General features: G+C 49.2%; 1 protein-coding gene across 2 annotated transcripts in view; it reads left to right on the forward strand.

The window, feature by feature from the left end:
• LOC144784260 (mitochondrial Rho GTPase 2-like) overlaps positions 1 to 15,865 on the forward strand; it is a 1,917,079-nt gene that overhangs the window by 973,993 nt on the left and 927,221 nt on the right. The window lies entirely within an intron of this gene.

A 15,865-nucleotide genomic window follows, 5' to 3' on the forward strand; every position in this document is an offset into this window, starting at 1 on the left:
GGTAACCTATAATGGGCGCAGGAGTCGGGTGGTTCTCACGAACTCCCCCTGTTGGATTTTAATCGTAGCATTATATTGTTTTTGAATATGTGAAGGGGTGGGTCGCTTCTGGCGGGGGGTAAGGGAGACCGGGGGCCTGTTTGACATTTCCTCCTCCACTTTTTTCCTACTTTTAGGTCCAGTTCCGGGGCGACAGGCACACTGCTAGTGGGGTCAGGCCGTAGCCATTGCAGGGGTGCAGGGTGGGGGGATTGGGGAGGGTTTTTTTATTTTGCCTTTGTTTAGTTCTATGGCCTTTTTTTTCTTCTTCTTTCCCTTTTACGAGAGGTGGGTCGTTTATCCTGCATCGATCTTTCTTACTTTTCTGGGTGTCTACTTGGGTTTGAATTATCCTGAATCATGGGTGGAGGTGCCTTGCAGACTGTAGCTTAGCGGGATTGTCAATCGTACTTTCTCTTCTCGTATACATAACTATGTTGAAGTTGTATACTATTGTGAATTTATTTCTCTGCATTGGCCTACTCGCATCATCTACCGTTGTACTGCATTCTATCGTATGACACCCGATATATGTAACATTCCCTCTTGTCTTCTTCAATAAAAAAGATTTAAAAAAAATAATAATAATAAAGTCCGCCTCCTTTGAGGTGATCCACTCCTTTGCCACAGCCTCCGCCACCATGTCCTTAATAGTTTCAGCAAGTTTGGGAGTAGGGTCTCTCACAAGGGGATGGTAATTAGTGCGAACTTCCAATAGTTTAAATATTTCCGCTTCGTAATCATGTGTATTAAGCACGACTACGGCTCCGCCCTTGTCGGCTGGCTTGATAGTGATGGCCATGTTCTGTTGAAGAGCTCTAACTGTCAACCAATCGTCCTTGGTCATGTTATGACACTGTTGACGCTCCTGCTGCTTCTCTAGGGATTCTATCTCATGTAGAACTCGTTGTTCAAACACCGCAGTCTCCGGACCGAGGAGAGCGGTGGGTGGGCAAAAATTCGACGGACAGTGCAAGTTGGTGTCAAACACTGATAAGGGAGTTTTTTCTTTCTCAACAAAGAATTTAAGAAGCTTAATCTTCCTCATCATTTCAGAAATTTCAGTCCTGCACAAAAAGGAATCCTGTCTGGGTGTGGGTACAAACCCAAGACCTTTATTGAGCACTCCACGTTCTGATGATGTGAGTTCATACGAGGACAGATTAACTACAATATCAGTGCTGCAAGTAGTTTGTCCTAGGTCTTCTGACCCTTGTTCTGGAAAGATCTGCCTCTGCTCCGTGTAATGCGTGGTGAGTGTGTCTGTCATGTTGCTTGCGCTCCCCCTCTGCCTCGTCCCCTCTGTGCCTGGGCTCTGCCCCCCCCTCGCGGGGTTTGTCCTAAAAAAGCCCTCAACAGGACCCCCAAATGTTCGTCAGATCTATTCTCAGGGGCAAAGTTCACCCTGTTGTTAGATGGTGCCGTCTGGCGATCTGGGACTTCCTCGTCCTCACTACTGTATTATCAAAACGCCAGTTGTTAGGTGTGCGTCTATTACCTCTCTGTCCTCCTCTCTGGGAGTATTGACCTTGTCTTTGTTGAAATTGGCCCCTGGGTAGCTCTGCTGGTTTCTCGTAATATTCGTCCTCAACGTAAGGAAATGCCCAAGGGTGTGAGTAACGATCAAGATTTTTCTTTAACCCCTTAATTTTCTGGTTAACCATATATGCTTTGTATTCTGCCAAGTCACCCTGGATTCGATCCTGTTGGTCCGTGGCATCAGTGAGTGCTGTATTGGTATTTAGGCTTTCCTCTAGTTCCAGAATTTTTTTCAGGAGTGCCTCACTTAGGCGTTTTGCAATATTGATTGTGAGGATAAGCCAATCCCTGGTGCATGTGTTGGCTATAAAGCTCCAATCCACCCGGAATCGTTTATCCTCAAGGAAAATTTTGGGTTCCAATCGCATGATCAGACTGGGAGGGGAAGCGCCTGCTCGTAAATATTCGGTCATAAGGGCCCCATGTAGGGCTACCTGTATTTGGCGTTTTTTTAGGGTACTTAATTTATCCAACTCCTCTCTGGCCGTTCCCTCAGTAGTCAGAGGAGCATCAGGTAATAATGAAGGACCAGACAGTATAAGGGCGATCTGTTCATCTGTAAATGCCAAGCAGTTCATCCCCAAAATACTGGTGGAATGCTCAGGCGTAAAGAACAACAGTTAAGCCTGTCAATTAATGCGTGGCGGAAAAGTTATAATGAAGTAAGGGGATCACCCTGTGAAATCAAAGCCGCTGACTCCAAAAGCAAAAATATTAATCGCTAAAAAGGTAAACCCTCACGGCTGAGCCGCCGTACTATATTCCTCAAAATCTAGGGGTGTAGGGGGAAAGTGCCTGGTAGAGCCGCCCCCCACTCAAACAACTCTTAATCACAAAGAGGCCTACCAAGACAAGACGCATCAAACATTTAGACCAAACGGGGAATCTGATATGTAAACAAAAATCTAGAATCCCTTAACGTGTGATTTAACACTGTACCCAAGGTCATGATGCATAAATTTATAAATATGGAAAAGCACAGGTCCCTGTACATTGACACCCAAAAATTAAAGTGAGAACAGAGAGAGTGCCTCACGGTAGCAACACCCGAGGGGGTTCCTGGTTAGCAATCACCAGTTTACCCACTTCTCATCATTGGTCACTCTTTCTGGGTGAAGAAAAAGGAGACACAAACAGACATGAATATGTGCACAAATAAGTGGGCAGCTCGGTACACTAGCTCGAAAAACAGAAAGGGGGAAGGAAGAAACATGAATTATGCTGGACCCTCCCACATACAGATATCTTACTTCGCAGGGGTGGTGAGCGGGACCCAGTACTCAAGAATACTATCTATCTAGTGGGTCCGCCAACAGGCAGAGCTCCCTACAGGTTTCATACTCCTAACGAGGGGTTCACCTCCTGCTTACTTTATTCCACTCAATATTCTCATTCAACCCCTCTAGGTCTGTCGGCAGCAAACAAATAACGATGGTATATAACTAACCATTTTTAATTGAAGGGTTGCAGCACCAGAATAAAGATAGATAGCTAGCAAACCTCTTCATTTTTATTCCTGTTTGGAACCTATCTTCTTGGTTCATCTTCTATGGGGTCTTGGTATTACTATTTGCACAATAAGTGTTGGTAATTGTCTATTATTGGTATATTTGTCACTATTTTTATTTGTGCACATATTCATGTCTGTTTGTGTCTCCTTTTTCTTCACCCAGAGAGAGTGACCAATGATGAGAAGTGGGTAAACTGGTGATTGCTAACCAGGAACCCCCTCGGGTGTTGCTACCGTGAGGCACTCTCTCTGTTCTCACTTTAATTTTTGGGTGTCAATGTACAGGGACCTGTGCTTTTCCATTTTTATAAATCTATGCATCTTGACCTTGGGTACAGTGTTAAATCACACGTTAAGGGATTCTAGATTTTTGTTTACATATCAGATCCCCTGTTTGGTCTAAATCTTTGATGCGTCTTGTCTTGGTAGGGCTCTTTGTGATTAAGAGAAGGGGAACATAGCCCTGGCCCTGATTGGAGAAGTCCCACCATCTTCAAGATGGTGGCCACTGGAAAAAGTGCTTTACCTCACCTCCAGCACCTGAAGGGTGGAGTTGGCCGAGGGGGGCACATCTCCCATTCGTTCTTTGTTTTCCCGCCTGTATTCCTGCCAAAAGGGGTGTAGGCTGGAGGGTGGCCAGCTCCTTCTATCAAGAGAGGCTGGGGCCACGTTTCAAAGGTGGCAAGGCCTTTGAAGCTAACCTCACAGATGGCTGTTCCTGACAGGGGGAGGTGTGAACACCTCCGCCTTGGACAGGCATTGTTCTCGACCTCTGAGCGCGCAGGTACTCACCCCTTGAGTTCAGAACTCTGTCTGGTGGTGACAGGCTGGTTTAGACCAGTCCGTGACCACACTAAGGGTTGGTAGGTTTCAGAGGATAACTGTAAGGGGTGCAATTATTAATAAATCTGACACTGGAATCAGTGTAGGTTTATTAAGACGAAATGTTTGGTACCAAACATCCCATAACACAGTGAAGCCATCATGGAGCTAGGGCACTTGTAATGATGAGTGTCCAGCCCATTTACTCACTATAGATTCCCTGTTCACTTATAATATCCAAGAATCAACATGGAAATTGCAGGAGCATATCTGCTCATGCAGATATGTCCTCACAGGAGATATAGTGTACCTTGACTTACGGGTGTCTTAACTATATCCCATGCAGTGTCCGTGGGCATGGCAGACAGGGATGTGTGCCATGTCGACTCTTAGGTTTTGTCGGCACCAAGGCACACAGCCTACAATGGCAGTGTGCATGGCCTTAGTGAGGGGACCCTTAGGTGGCAGAATTTGTGCTACTGCCCTACGGGTCCTTCTCCAGTGCCAATGCCTCCAGGTTCCAGAAGTTCCATTTACAAGGTGTACTGAAGTTATGCCAGTTGGTGAACAAAAAGTACAGTTCAGGGAAAGAACTCTGGCACAGGGGAACTGGTTGGCAGGGACCCTGTGCACTTTCAGTCGAAATTACATCATTTTCCAGGCAAAAAGTGGGGGCTAACCATGTCCAAAAGAGGCCCTTTCCTACAGAAACAGTTGCACAAGTGCTGCCACAGGTCCCGGAGGAGGCCCAGGCCATCCTCTTCCAAGCAGCATTGGAAGGGGAAAGATGCGGCAAAGTTTGTCAATCGTTGTGGTCTGGACACAACCGACTAGGTGGACAGAGCGATTTTGTTGACGATGGCTATTTGATGCAATGTCTGGTTGAGAACTTCTATCTTTTCAAGGGATGTCCAGGCCTCTTTCATGGACATGCCCTTTGATTGCACCTGTCTCATCGTAGACAAGGAAGGCATGGCGCTGGAGCGCTTTAAGAACTCACGGGCTATGGCCAAGTCTTTGGGCTTCTTAGTGGACACATGTTCCCCATCTCCCTTTCACCCCTTTCGTGGTTACAGAAGGGGCTTTCAGCCATGCTTCGAACCTCATGAGTCTGGGGGCCAGAGGTCGGGTCAGACCATCTTCAGTCAGAAAATGGCCTGCGATTTATCCTAGATCTGTGAGCCCTCTGTGAGCCCTCACCTACTTCCTCAAAAAGTAAAAATTCAAGATACTCACTCTAGCTCACGTCTTGTCTGCTCTGGACCAGAGAGACTGTATGCTAGAGTTGGACTTGCAGGATGCCTATTTCCACATTCAGGTCCTGCCTGCCCATCGGCGCTACCTGCAGTTTACGGTAGACCATGAGCATTTCCAGTTAACTGTGCTCACTTTTGGCCTTCCCAGCGCCCCTCGGGTGTTCACCAAGGTGATGATGGTGGTCACAGCTCATGTATGTAAATTAGAGGTGCAAGACTTACTCTATCTCGACTACTGGCTGCTGAAGGTGAGCCCTCCCCCCAAGCTGTTGTCTCCCACCTGCAGATCAAGGCAAGCCTCCTGCATTTGCTGGTGTTCACTATCAATGTGACAAAGTCACCCCTTGACTCCCTTTCAGACGCTCTCTTTCCTTGGACCAGTTCTGGACACAGTGCAGTTTCGGGCCTAAACTCCTAGACGGCGAGTCCAGCATATTCAGGCTATGAGACCAATGTTTCAGCCTCTATCCTAGATTTCGGTGACAATGACTCTGAGGCTGCTGGGCCTCATAGCCTCCTGCAACCTGTTAGTGACACATACCAGATGGCATATGCAGACTCTGCAGTGGAACTTGAAGTTCCAGTTGGTGCAGCCTCAGTGGAATCTCTCCAACAGGGTCCAGATCACGGAGAGAATTGCACAGGACCTGCAGTGGTGGCTAACCGAATGCGATTGGGACAGAGGCAGACCCCTCTCCCTTCCCCAACCAGACCACACAATAGTGAAAGGTGCGTCACTTCTGGGATGGGTTGGCCATCTGGGAAAGGTGGAGATCAGAGGACGAGTCCAGGATATTCAGGATATGATACTAATGTTTCAGCCCCTATCCTGCGTTTCGGGGAGACTGACTGAGGCTGCTGGGCCTCGTGGCCTCCTGCATCCTTTTTGTGACACATGTCCGCTGGAATATGTGGGATTTGAAGTTCTAGTGTGCAGCATCAATGGAATCTCTCCAACATGGTCCAGATCTCGAAAGGAACTGCAAAAGATCTGCAGTGGTGGTTAACGAACTGTGATTGGGTCAGTAGCAGAGCCCTCTCCCTTCACCAACCAGCCCACACAGTAGTTCAAGATTTGTCTCTTCTGGGATGGGACGGCATTCTGGCCTTTCTTCCTTCAATCAAGGTAAAGCAGGTTCAAGAGTTCCCAGACAGGGGGGCGTGGCCAGGCTGGCAACCAATATGGCCATGCAGCACTGAAGCCCCATCGAACTTCCCCGGCTCTGCAGCGATATCCCCATGAAATGCTGCTATAATCACCTCATACTGGACGTCTACTGCCGGCTGACCATGCAGAGTCCCCGCCGATCGCACTTTCCCCGGGTTTGGCATTCCTGTTCCTGAGAGACTGTCGATTGGAGGAGGAGGGGGCGGAGCGTCGCCGGACCTCGTACTTTTCCTCGGCCTGCCCGGCCCGATGGACGGGGTGCCACGACCTGGGTCTGCTGGATGGCTGTAGCGGTCTTCACAACTACGGTGAGTGCTCCGGGCGAGGGCCCCTTTTGCCGCCCTCCCCCCCTCCGCTGACTCCTCTCTTCATCCCGGGTGCGGCCACGTTGCGCCGGACATGGGCCTCCCATTACCCCCCTGGATTCTCCCTATGGCAACGCGGGCACAAGGCCCGCGAGTGGGCCTGGGAGGTGACCACCTGATCGCTTGCAGGCGCGGTTTCGGAAGAGGGGTGATCCCGTCGCTCCCCACATCCGGTTGTCCCCGCACTGCTGTCCTCTGCATCAGGCCACCTGAACTGCCGCCGGGGGCCAGGGGACCCTTCCGTGCTGGTGCCCTTGCCCTCTTCTACAGTTGAGACCTGCGGCCTCATTGCACCCTACATTGGGGCGACGCAGACTCCCACTGCGATCTGGCATCTGGCCGTCACCTTCCACTTGCTTCAGGTTCTTCCCTGCATTGGGTTGTGGCCCTCCACCGGGCGGTCCTGTCTGTGGCGCGGCTTGATGGTCGTGTTTTGAGTGTTCCTGGGCTACTGCGAAGTCCAGCTCAGACGCCCTGACCATTCACCATCCTGCTCTTCGGATTCTGGGCTTCCTGTCGGAGCGCATCACCGCACTTTGGTTTTCCCCGGGCCCCATCTGGAGTCGCTCTGCCTCACCATAACCCACTTACTTTGACCTTCACCCAGCTTCATTTCCGCGCCAGTCTCCCACGACTTGAACTAACTGACTGTGCTATTGTCCCAAGCGGTGGGGATCATAGTGTATTTCTGGTGGCCAGTGTTGCCTCTGCTGCCTCCCAGACGTGTTAGGGCTCTACATGCTTCACATGCTCCTTGGACTGTGCGTTTCGTAAGAGCCTGGGGTCCTCGCCGTCCCCACCAGGGGCCCTGCGTGCCCTCCGTCTCACTCCGGTGCTGCTGGCTCTTGGTCTGGGCCCCTAGCCTCTCTACTGTTAACGACTGGGGTCGGGCTTCGTCTGCTACCTACATTTCGCTGCGCCGCAGCATGGGCCGCAAGGATCCGAAGCAGAGGACCCTCCCTTTTGAGAAGCTTGCTGACAGGACCCCAGAGGACTGCGCTGGCATGGCGGAGGGTGGGTATGGCGCAGATCGCGTTGATGTCCCCTCTGCCCCAACTGCCTTCCTGTTGGAGGAGATTAGAGCAGGCTTTAGAGCGCTGGATGGGAGATTTGACGCCCTTGACAGGAACCTTGAGACCCTGGGCGCCAAGATTCAAGTACATGACAGGCGGCTTGACGTAGTTGAGGCCCGCGTATCAGACATCGAGGACGGTACTGCGCAGTCCCTCAAGAGGTTGGAACAGGCAGAGCGCATCCTCAAAGAAGTGGTGATCAAGAACGAAGACCTCGAGGAGCACAGTCGGCGCAATAGTGTCCGTATCTTGGGAGTTCCAGAGACCACCGCCACGTGCCTCCTTGACCTATTCGTGGAAAATCTGCTGGCCGATCTGTTCGGGAAAGAATTCTTCACACCAGGTTTTGTAGTGGAGCGCGCTCACCACACCCTGGGCGCTCAGCCTAACCCAGGATGCCCTCCACGACCCATTATTGCTTGTATAATGAACTTTCGGGAACCCCAACACACCGCTCTAAGACTCGATCGAGAACGCGGGGACACAGTTTTGCAGGGCTCCAGACTCTCACCCGGATTTCACTATTATGGTACAAGAGGCCCGGCGCAAATATAATGGAGTCAAGGCCACTCTCAGGAATTTAGGATTAAAATATGGCATGCTGTATACCCTGCCAGATTGAGAATTTATGTCAATGGCTGACCCCGCATTTTTGATAACCCTACTACGGTCGAAGAATTTTGCAGTGCATACAAACAGACTAACACTGCACAGTGGCTCTGACTTACGCGTGGAACTCTTCTCCAGATCCGGGACTGGCTGACACTGCTGTACTGTCCTTTCTCTCTCATAGCCTGACAGATATGGGATAATGCTATACATCTTATTAAACTGTTTCAAATAGCTGGTTGTTCGACGTGGCGTTGCCGCTCCCCCTGATGTACACCTTGGGTTTGTTTCTCGATACACTGATGTACTGTTTCAGGGTTTCTCCATTTCAATGTAAAGCTAATTGGTACTTCATGTGTAGTTGTCTGTTAGGGATTCGCCTTGCTTTCTTTGTACTAAGGGTGGTTGGGGGGAGGGGGGGGATGATTTCCATTGCACTGTCATCTATAGGTTTCTTCCGTTTGGCACACTGTCATGGTTTCCAGTTCACTGTTGGAGCTTGTATTTGTCCTTTACATCTCGACTAACAGATGGCACAGTTGGGTAGTATTGAGGGTCCCTCTAGCCTGTCCTTGGTGTCATGGAACGTCAGGGGCCTCAACAAGAATCGTAAGCGACGACATGTAGTCAATTATCTTGTTCGACATAACGTAGACATCGCCTTTCTGCAGGACTCTCATTTACCTAAATCCGACACTAGCCGTTTCGCTGCCAGTTGGGGTGCACACAGGTATTTTTCTAATTTTAGTAACTACGCTAGAGGCATGCCGATTCTCATCCATAAAATGTTTCCCTTTAGCCCCCGTTCAATTGTGACAGACACGGAGGGTAGGTACCTCATGGTTCCAATGGCCCACAACACAGCCTTGTATATATGCCCCAAACATTGACTCCCCAAAATTCTTCCACACTTTACATGTCCAGCTCTCTAAACTAGACCCAACCCTATTGCTAATTGGGGGAGAGTTCAATTTACTTCTCAACCCCACCTTGGATAGTGCTGCGGGTTCCCCTGGCACTAAACCACGCGTGCGCCGCGCCCTGCTTGAAATTTGCGAGCAATTTACTCTATTAGACATTTGGGGCAGGCGCAACCCATCCCACACCGAATACACTCACTACGCTGGCCAGCACAACACCTGGCCTTGAATTGATTTCGGGCTTATTTCCCCTGGCATTTCCAACTGGGTTCACTCCCTCCTGACGCTCCCAAGAATACACTCTGATCATTCCCCGGTTCAGCTTCTCCTCAAGGTGCCTTGTCCTGAGGGGTATGAACGCCAGTGGCACTTCCCCCGTCGCGCTCTTAATGATGACCTCTTTCACACTGAAGTGCACAAGGCCATTAACACTGGCTCGGTTGACACATGGGCGGTTCTTTGGGACGGCTTCAAGGCATACATTAGAGGTGTTTTTATTTGCAAGCATGCTGGTGTACTCAAGGATCTACGTAACACGCTCTCCCACTCAGAACGCGACCTGTCAGACCTTGACAGCGTCACATTACTCACCCCTAACCCGGACCTGTCATGAAAGAGATTGGCCCTCCTCACTGAATATAGGGACACTGCAGTTCGAGAGATTCTTTATTTAGGAAAATATCAAACTGCTCGGCGATACGGCGAAGGCGAGCGCCCGGGCCGAGTGCTGTCCCAGATGCTCCGGCCTCCATACAGCAGGGCATGTGTCACCGAGTTACGTACCTCTACGGGCCAAGTCCTCTCTAGCACCTCTGACATTTGAGACAAATTTCTTGATTATTTCACTGCTCTTTACACCTCCAAAGTGGGACGCGACCCCACGGCTCAGGAAGCCTACTTATCTGAGATTGCATTGGTTTACTTGGAAAAAGGTATGCAGGACTTCCTAGCTAAGCCGATCTCTGAAACAGATGTCCTTGGTGCCATTGACGCCCTTCGGGGTTCTTCCGCCCCTGGGCTGGACGGCTTCACTGGGGAATTTTATAAGGTTTATAAGGACTTATTGGCGCCACAACTAATCGAGGTATATGCTGAGGCCCTTGAGAAACAAATTCTTTCTCCCACACTTCGCGAGGCAGTTGTCAGTCTCATACCCAAACCAGGCAAAGACCTGTGCTTATGCGGGTCCTACAGACCTTTGTCCCGCCTCAATTTGGATTACAAAATCTTAGCTAAAATAATCACCAATCGTTTGTCCCAGCTGATGGAATTCATTATTTTGCCTGCCCAATCCAGCTTTGTCCCTCGCCGTTCGACCTCATTGAATCTCTGGACGCTCTTCTCAGTCCTCCACAGGATTAATCCTGAGGTTCCTGCCGCCGCAATCTTGTTGAACACTGAGAAGGCCTTCGATTCACTAGAATGGCCCTTCTTTGTGTCAGTCATGTGCCGTATGGGAATGCCTGTTAGATTCATATCCACCACCGCCCTGTTGTACTTTCTCCCTGTGGCAAGACTGCGCCTGAACGGCACGCTCTCTCAACCCTTCTCTTTATCCCGCAGCACCGGCAGGGCTGCCCCCTGTCTCCCTTATTGTTCATTCTGGCTATGGACCCTAAAATTTGTCACTTTCAGGAAAGACATATGCAGAGGGGCCTTCAGTTCAACACCGGCCCTCTACTTGCCCCACTCTACACTGATGACACCATCCTCTATGTCAAGGACCCCCAGGTTAACCTAGAACCGCTCATTAGGGAGATTCTCTATTTTGGCCAGCCCTCTGGCTTGGGCATCAATTGACGCAAGTCAGTGATTTTCCCCTTGACTTCCAGCACGACTCAATGGGATTGTGAATTCCCCCTGGAATGGTGCTCTGACTCTGTCAGATACTTGAGCATACACATCCATCTCGACGCAACTCAAATGCTCCGTCTCAATTATGGGCGGGCAATCAGTGCCCTCGAAACTCAGGTAGAACGATTGCTACGGTTGCCATTATCTATTGCTGGCAAGGTGGCGATTATTAGGATGGTTCTTCTTCCCAAGTTTTTTTATCTTTTTATCAACATTCCCACTCCCCTCCCGAGCCGTTTCTTCTCGACATTGCGATCTCACCTTAATAAATTGGTTTGTGGGTAAGCGGACCCATGTGCGCTGGCGGTTGCTCACTCTGCCGTACGCGAGGGGAGGGTTTGTGTGCCAGATTTTCATTTATATTATCTCGTGGCCCAATGCTGCTATGCCTTTGCATGGCACCACCCTGACCCCAGGATCTTTTTTCTCTGCCCAGAGGCGGATTTTGTCCTCCCTGAGCGGTTATCCACCATCCTGCCTAAGTGCGTGCACAGAGACCCTAATGATATCCAGACCGTTTCCACCACCAGCTGGGCCTGGGCTAAACTGCGATGAATTCTGCGGAGCTCCTACACTCTATGCCTCCGCTCTCCCAATCCCCGCTGGCTTCCTATCACTGGAGAAAAATTGGTGCTGCGCACGTTGGCCAAGTTTGAGATCTCTCAATTGGGATATCTATACCCCGATGGCCACATTTAGGCCGTGACGGAGGATTCCTGCTTCCAAGGCGCCACCTTCATGGAAAAGCTTTGTACTTAACCGGATGAGGTCTGCTCTTCGAGCCAAATTTCCTGGTTTTCCCATTGAACCTGACTCTTCGTTCCACTTTCATTCGTTCTTAAAGCGAGAATGGGGCTCACCTTAGTTCTAAAATGTACAAGATGTGCTCCGGGTTGATCCCGATCAGTGACGACCAGATCCTCAAACACTGGGAGGAGGACTTGGCTCGCCCCATCTCGGACGATCAGTGGGACAAATGCTGTGTTGTGACAAAGGAAGTTTCACTAAACAGTAGGCACAAGTTGTTGCACTTTAACTTTTTATGCAGAATGTACATCACCCCCGCCAGAGTCCACAGACTGGATCCGTCCAGACCCCACACCTGCCGTAAGTGCGATGCCCCTCACGCTGATTTTGCACACCTCACGTGGACTTGTCCCAAACTGCGGTCATTTTGGGAGGGGAAAACGGTACACTAGTTGGCATGATTAAACTGACACTCATCCCTACACCTAAAGTGGCGCTTTTGGGATATGTGGTAAACTTCCCTAAGAGTGTTCGCAGCCCTCAGCCTGCTGTTGGCCAAGAGGGAAATCGCTATTTTATGGAGCCACAAAACAGCTCCCACTCTTCAGGGTTGGTTGAACAGTCTGGCTCATTTCAACATGAACAGTGAATTATACTCTAACATTTTACCTAGTTCCTCCCGCCCTAAGGACATTTGGGGTCCGTAGCAGTCCTATGTTGATGCTGCCCGACGAGCCACTAGCTCACAACTAGAGCAAGGCATTATTCCAACGGAGGTGGGGTGACTGATCCCTTCCTCTTTAGGGTCACACGTCATCTAATTTGCAGTATTCCACAGTGTTTGTGACTCAATTCATATGTCACCTTCCTTGCAGTGGCTGGTGTAGGTGGGCTTGTGGTCCTCTTGCTGGGTGATACTCGCTTATTTGCGGGGTTGGGTGCGGGCCTTTATGTTCGTTATCTATCTATTGTTTTGTGCCTAGCTGCTAGAAATTATCCAGCTGATGTAGTAAATGTTTTGATGATTAAGGATCCATACTACTGCTCTCCATTGTTACACCATTGACAGTGAATTGTTATGACTGTATCGTTTCCCAGTGCTAAAATAGTAAATAAAGTTTTATTTTTTTTAAAGTGTTCCTGGACAACAGCAACGCCATGTGGTACTGCAACAAACAGGGTGTGGTGGGGTTGTGGCCCCTTTGTCAAGAGGCCTAGTGTCTCTGGACGTGGCTGGAAAAGCAGATCATGTCCCTGGCACTGGTGGTTCAACACCTGGCAGGTTCCCTGAACACCAGGGCAGACAAACTCAGTTGTCGATGCATAGAGGATCAGGAATGGCATCTCCATCTGGAGGTGTCACAAGTTATCTGTAGGAGGCTGGCTAAGTATATGGTGCACACTTCTTTAAGTGAAGCACCTTGCACTAATCCAGACAACCCTTATGGTGTCTCCAGACAGTAAGCCGGTGTTCCAGAGGAAACCGGAAGACCCAGTGATCCGCGTGCACTGAGTCGAGCAGTCCAGAGCCGGTGTGGAAGCGGAGAAGGAGCGGAGCGGAGAAGAGTCGTCAGCGGCAGCCACACACATTTGTTATCCGCGCCCCGTCACGTTCCGTTGTTCCCCTGCTGATCTGCTCTGCTCACCTGCTTTGTGCTTAGCCAGCGGGGTTGAGCGGCAGGGTCGAGCACGGACTGCGGTGCCCTCGGCTCAATAGTAGGCGGAGGGCGGGGCCGGGCAGAGCCGTGCGCGTTGTTGAGCGGCGAAGGCGAAGGCAGGGGAGAGCTGCTCTTCCGCACCTCTGCCCCTTCAGCATCCAAACCAGCCGATATTGCAGCTAATTGGGCTGATTATCCTCAATAATCTCACTAACCCCATCAATTCCACACAATTGGGGAAAGAAGAGAATTGGGCAAAACGAAGAAAAAGCAAAGAACAGCAAAGAAAGGCAAAGAAAGGCAGAAGAGGACACAACGGTATTACGGCGGAAGGCACAAGGTGAGAGGCGCCGGCAAGATTAATCCCTCCTGCTTTTGCCCTCAGGGAGACTGGAGCTTGGGGGTGACTCATAAGACCCATAGAAGACCCCCATAAAGCACCGTAAAAACTGTAAAAATAATACACCACAAAACATAAATAAAAAACAATAAATGACTTATAAATGATCCTCTAAAGGGGCTGCAAGTAGGGGGGTGCCTACCCATAGGCGCCAGGCGCTAGGCCAAGTGGGTTGAGGAGCATAACCCCCACTCAGGTCAGCTACTAGCCACCAGCCACTAGCAAAAATTAGCGAACCGCACCCTGCCCAGCCAAGAGACAAGAAACAGCATAGAAGGCAGTCTCACGACATCGCTTAGGACATTCCTTAGGAACAATATTAATAACAGGTTTGGGAATAACAACGTGCTCCGGAGACGGACGGAGACAGACAGAAAGACAGATTGACAGACACCACAGATGCCGCAGGCAGCGGTCTAGACATGAGATCTGGTAAAGAAAGGCGGTCAGTCACAATGGTAATTAATAATCCAAAAAATAAAAATAAAATCCTCAAGGTGCCTTTAAACACCCAGGAGAAATCAATAAGAACAGATGCAGTGAGCAACACGGAGGATGAAATCTTAGTGAACCTGGATTTAGAAAGGGAAATAGAAGCAGAGGAATCAGCGTTAACCCAGACGAAACTGAAAAAAACTCTTATTCAACCAAACATTTATACAAGATTCTCCTTCATTAAAGACGCTGGGGCATTACTGAATCACACCAGCTCCACACAGAAGGGTCTTCCCTCTCCTCTGTGACCGGAAATTTCACTTGACCTAGGGATAGGGAGCACTTTAAATGATACAACAAAAAAATACTCACCAAGATTAACGCCTGAACCCAATAAAGAAAGAAACAGAGATGACGTTAACAAAAAAGAAAGGAACCAAGCCAGGTGGCATAAGGAAAACATTGAATGCAGCAAAGAGGAGACCCAAATTGGGGATGACGCAAAAAATGAAGAAGCCAAAGAGATGGGCTATAATCAGATCATGCAAAATTTCACAAATAAACACAACTTAGGAGTCGCCGATATCCCAAGAGTGGCACTGGAGCCAACCATCATAGCGCAAATGGCCTTTTTGTCTTTTCCTCTACTCATCGTACCAAAGAAGCACAGGAAGGATGCAAAAATATTGTCGAACTGGAAAGAGAAGGAGACAGAATATTTCAACATTTATTAGACGAAAAAGTAACAGAAAAATCCTTAACAAACACAATAAACTCCAATTGGGTCCAAGCGAACACATTATCCCCTGAAAATAAGAACACCAACATCCCACAGGATCTGCTACCAGGTACAGCAGGATTTAATTTGTCCTTCACGCAGGATCTGCCACCAGGTATAGCAGGGATTAATTTGTCCTTCCTGACAACAGAAAAATGGGAAAAATTGGTTGATACCTACTCCCAGGGAAAGTGTGACACATCACCGCATGACTTAGATAATAAGATACATAAAACTTCAAAGGATCTTACAGTAGAGGAGAGTGGACTATGGGCATCCCTTCTAAACACCATGAATCTTTCCACAAAAGCAATGGAATACCATTCAGACAAGATGGATATCCAACTAACCCTTCTGACTCGCCTAACCACGCATGTCATCAACATCGACAACAAGCTACTAGATCTGAACGAGCTGATAAAAAAAGCCCAATCAGAAACTATAATTAACCCTCCAAGCTGTACTTCCTATGCTATCATTGATAAATTAACTACCCTCCCGGCTGTAATGAGTGATCTTTTAACAGATATAAAGAATGTTAATCACAACCATCAAAGGGACGGAGTAGCAAAGGGAAATAGAAATGAACAAAAAAAAAATGTGGAATACCCCCCAAAGCAAAAAACAGAGGAATTGACCCACAGTGAAACCATCAAGGAACCTAACGGCATAAAAATCCACTCTAAGGATTG

The sequence above is a fragment of the Lissotriton helveticus genome, chromosome 10 (genome assembly GCF_964261635.1).
Source record: "Lissotriton helveticus chromosome 10, aLisHel1.1, whole genome shotgun sequence".
NCBI lineage: Eukaryota > Metazoa > Chordata > Amphibia > Caudata > Salamandridae > Lissotriton > Lissotriton helveticus.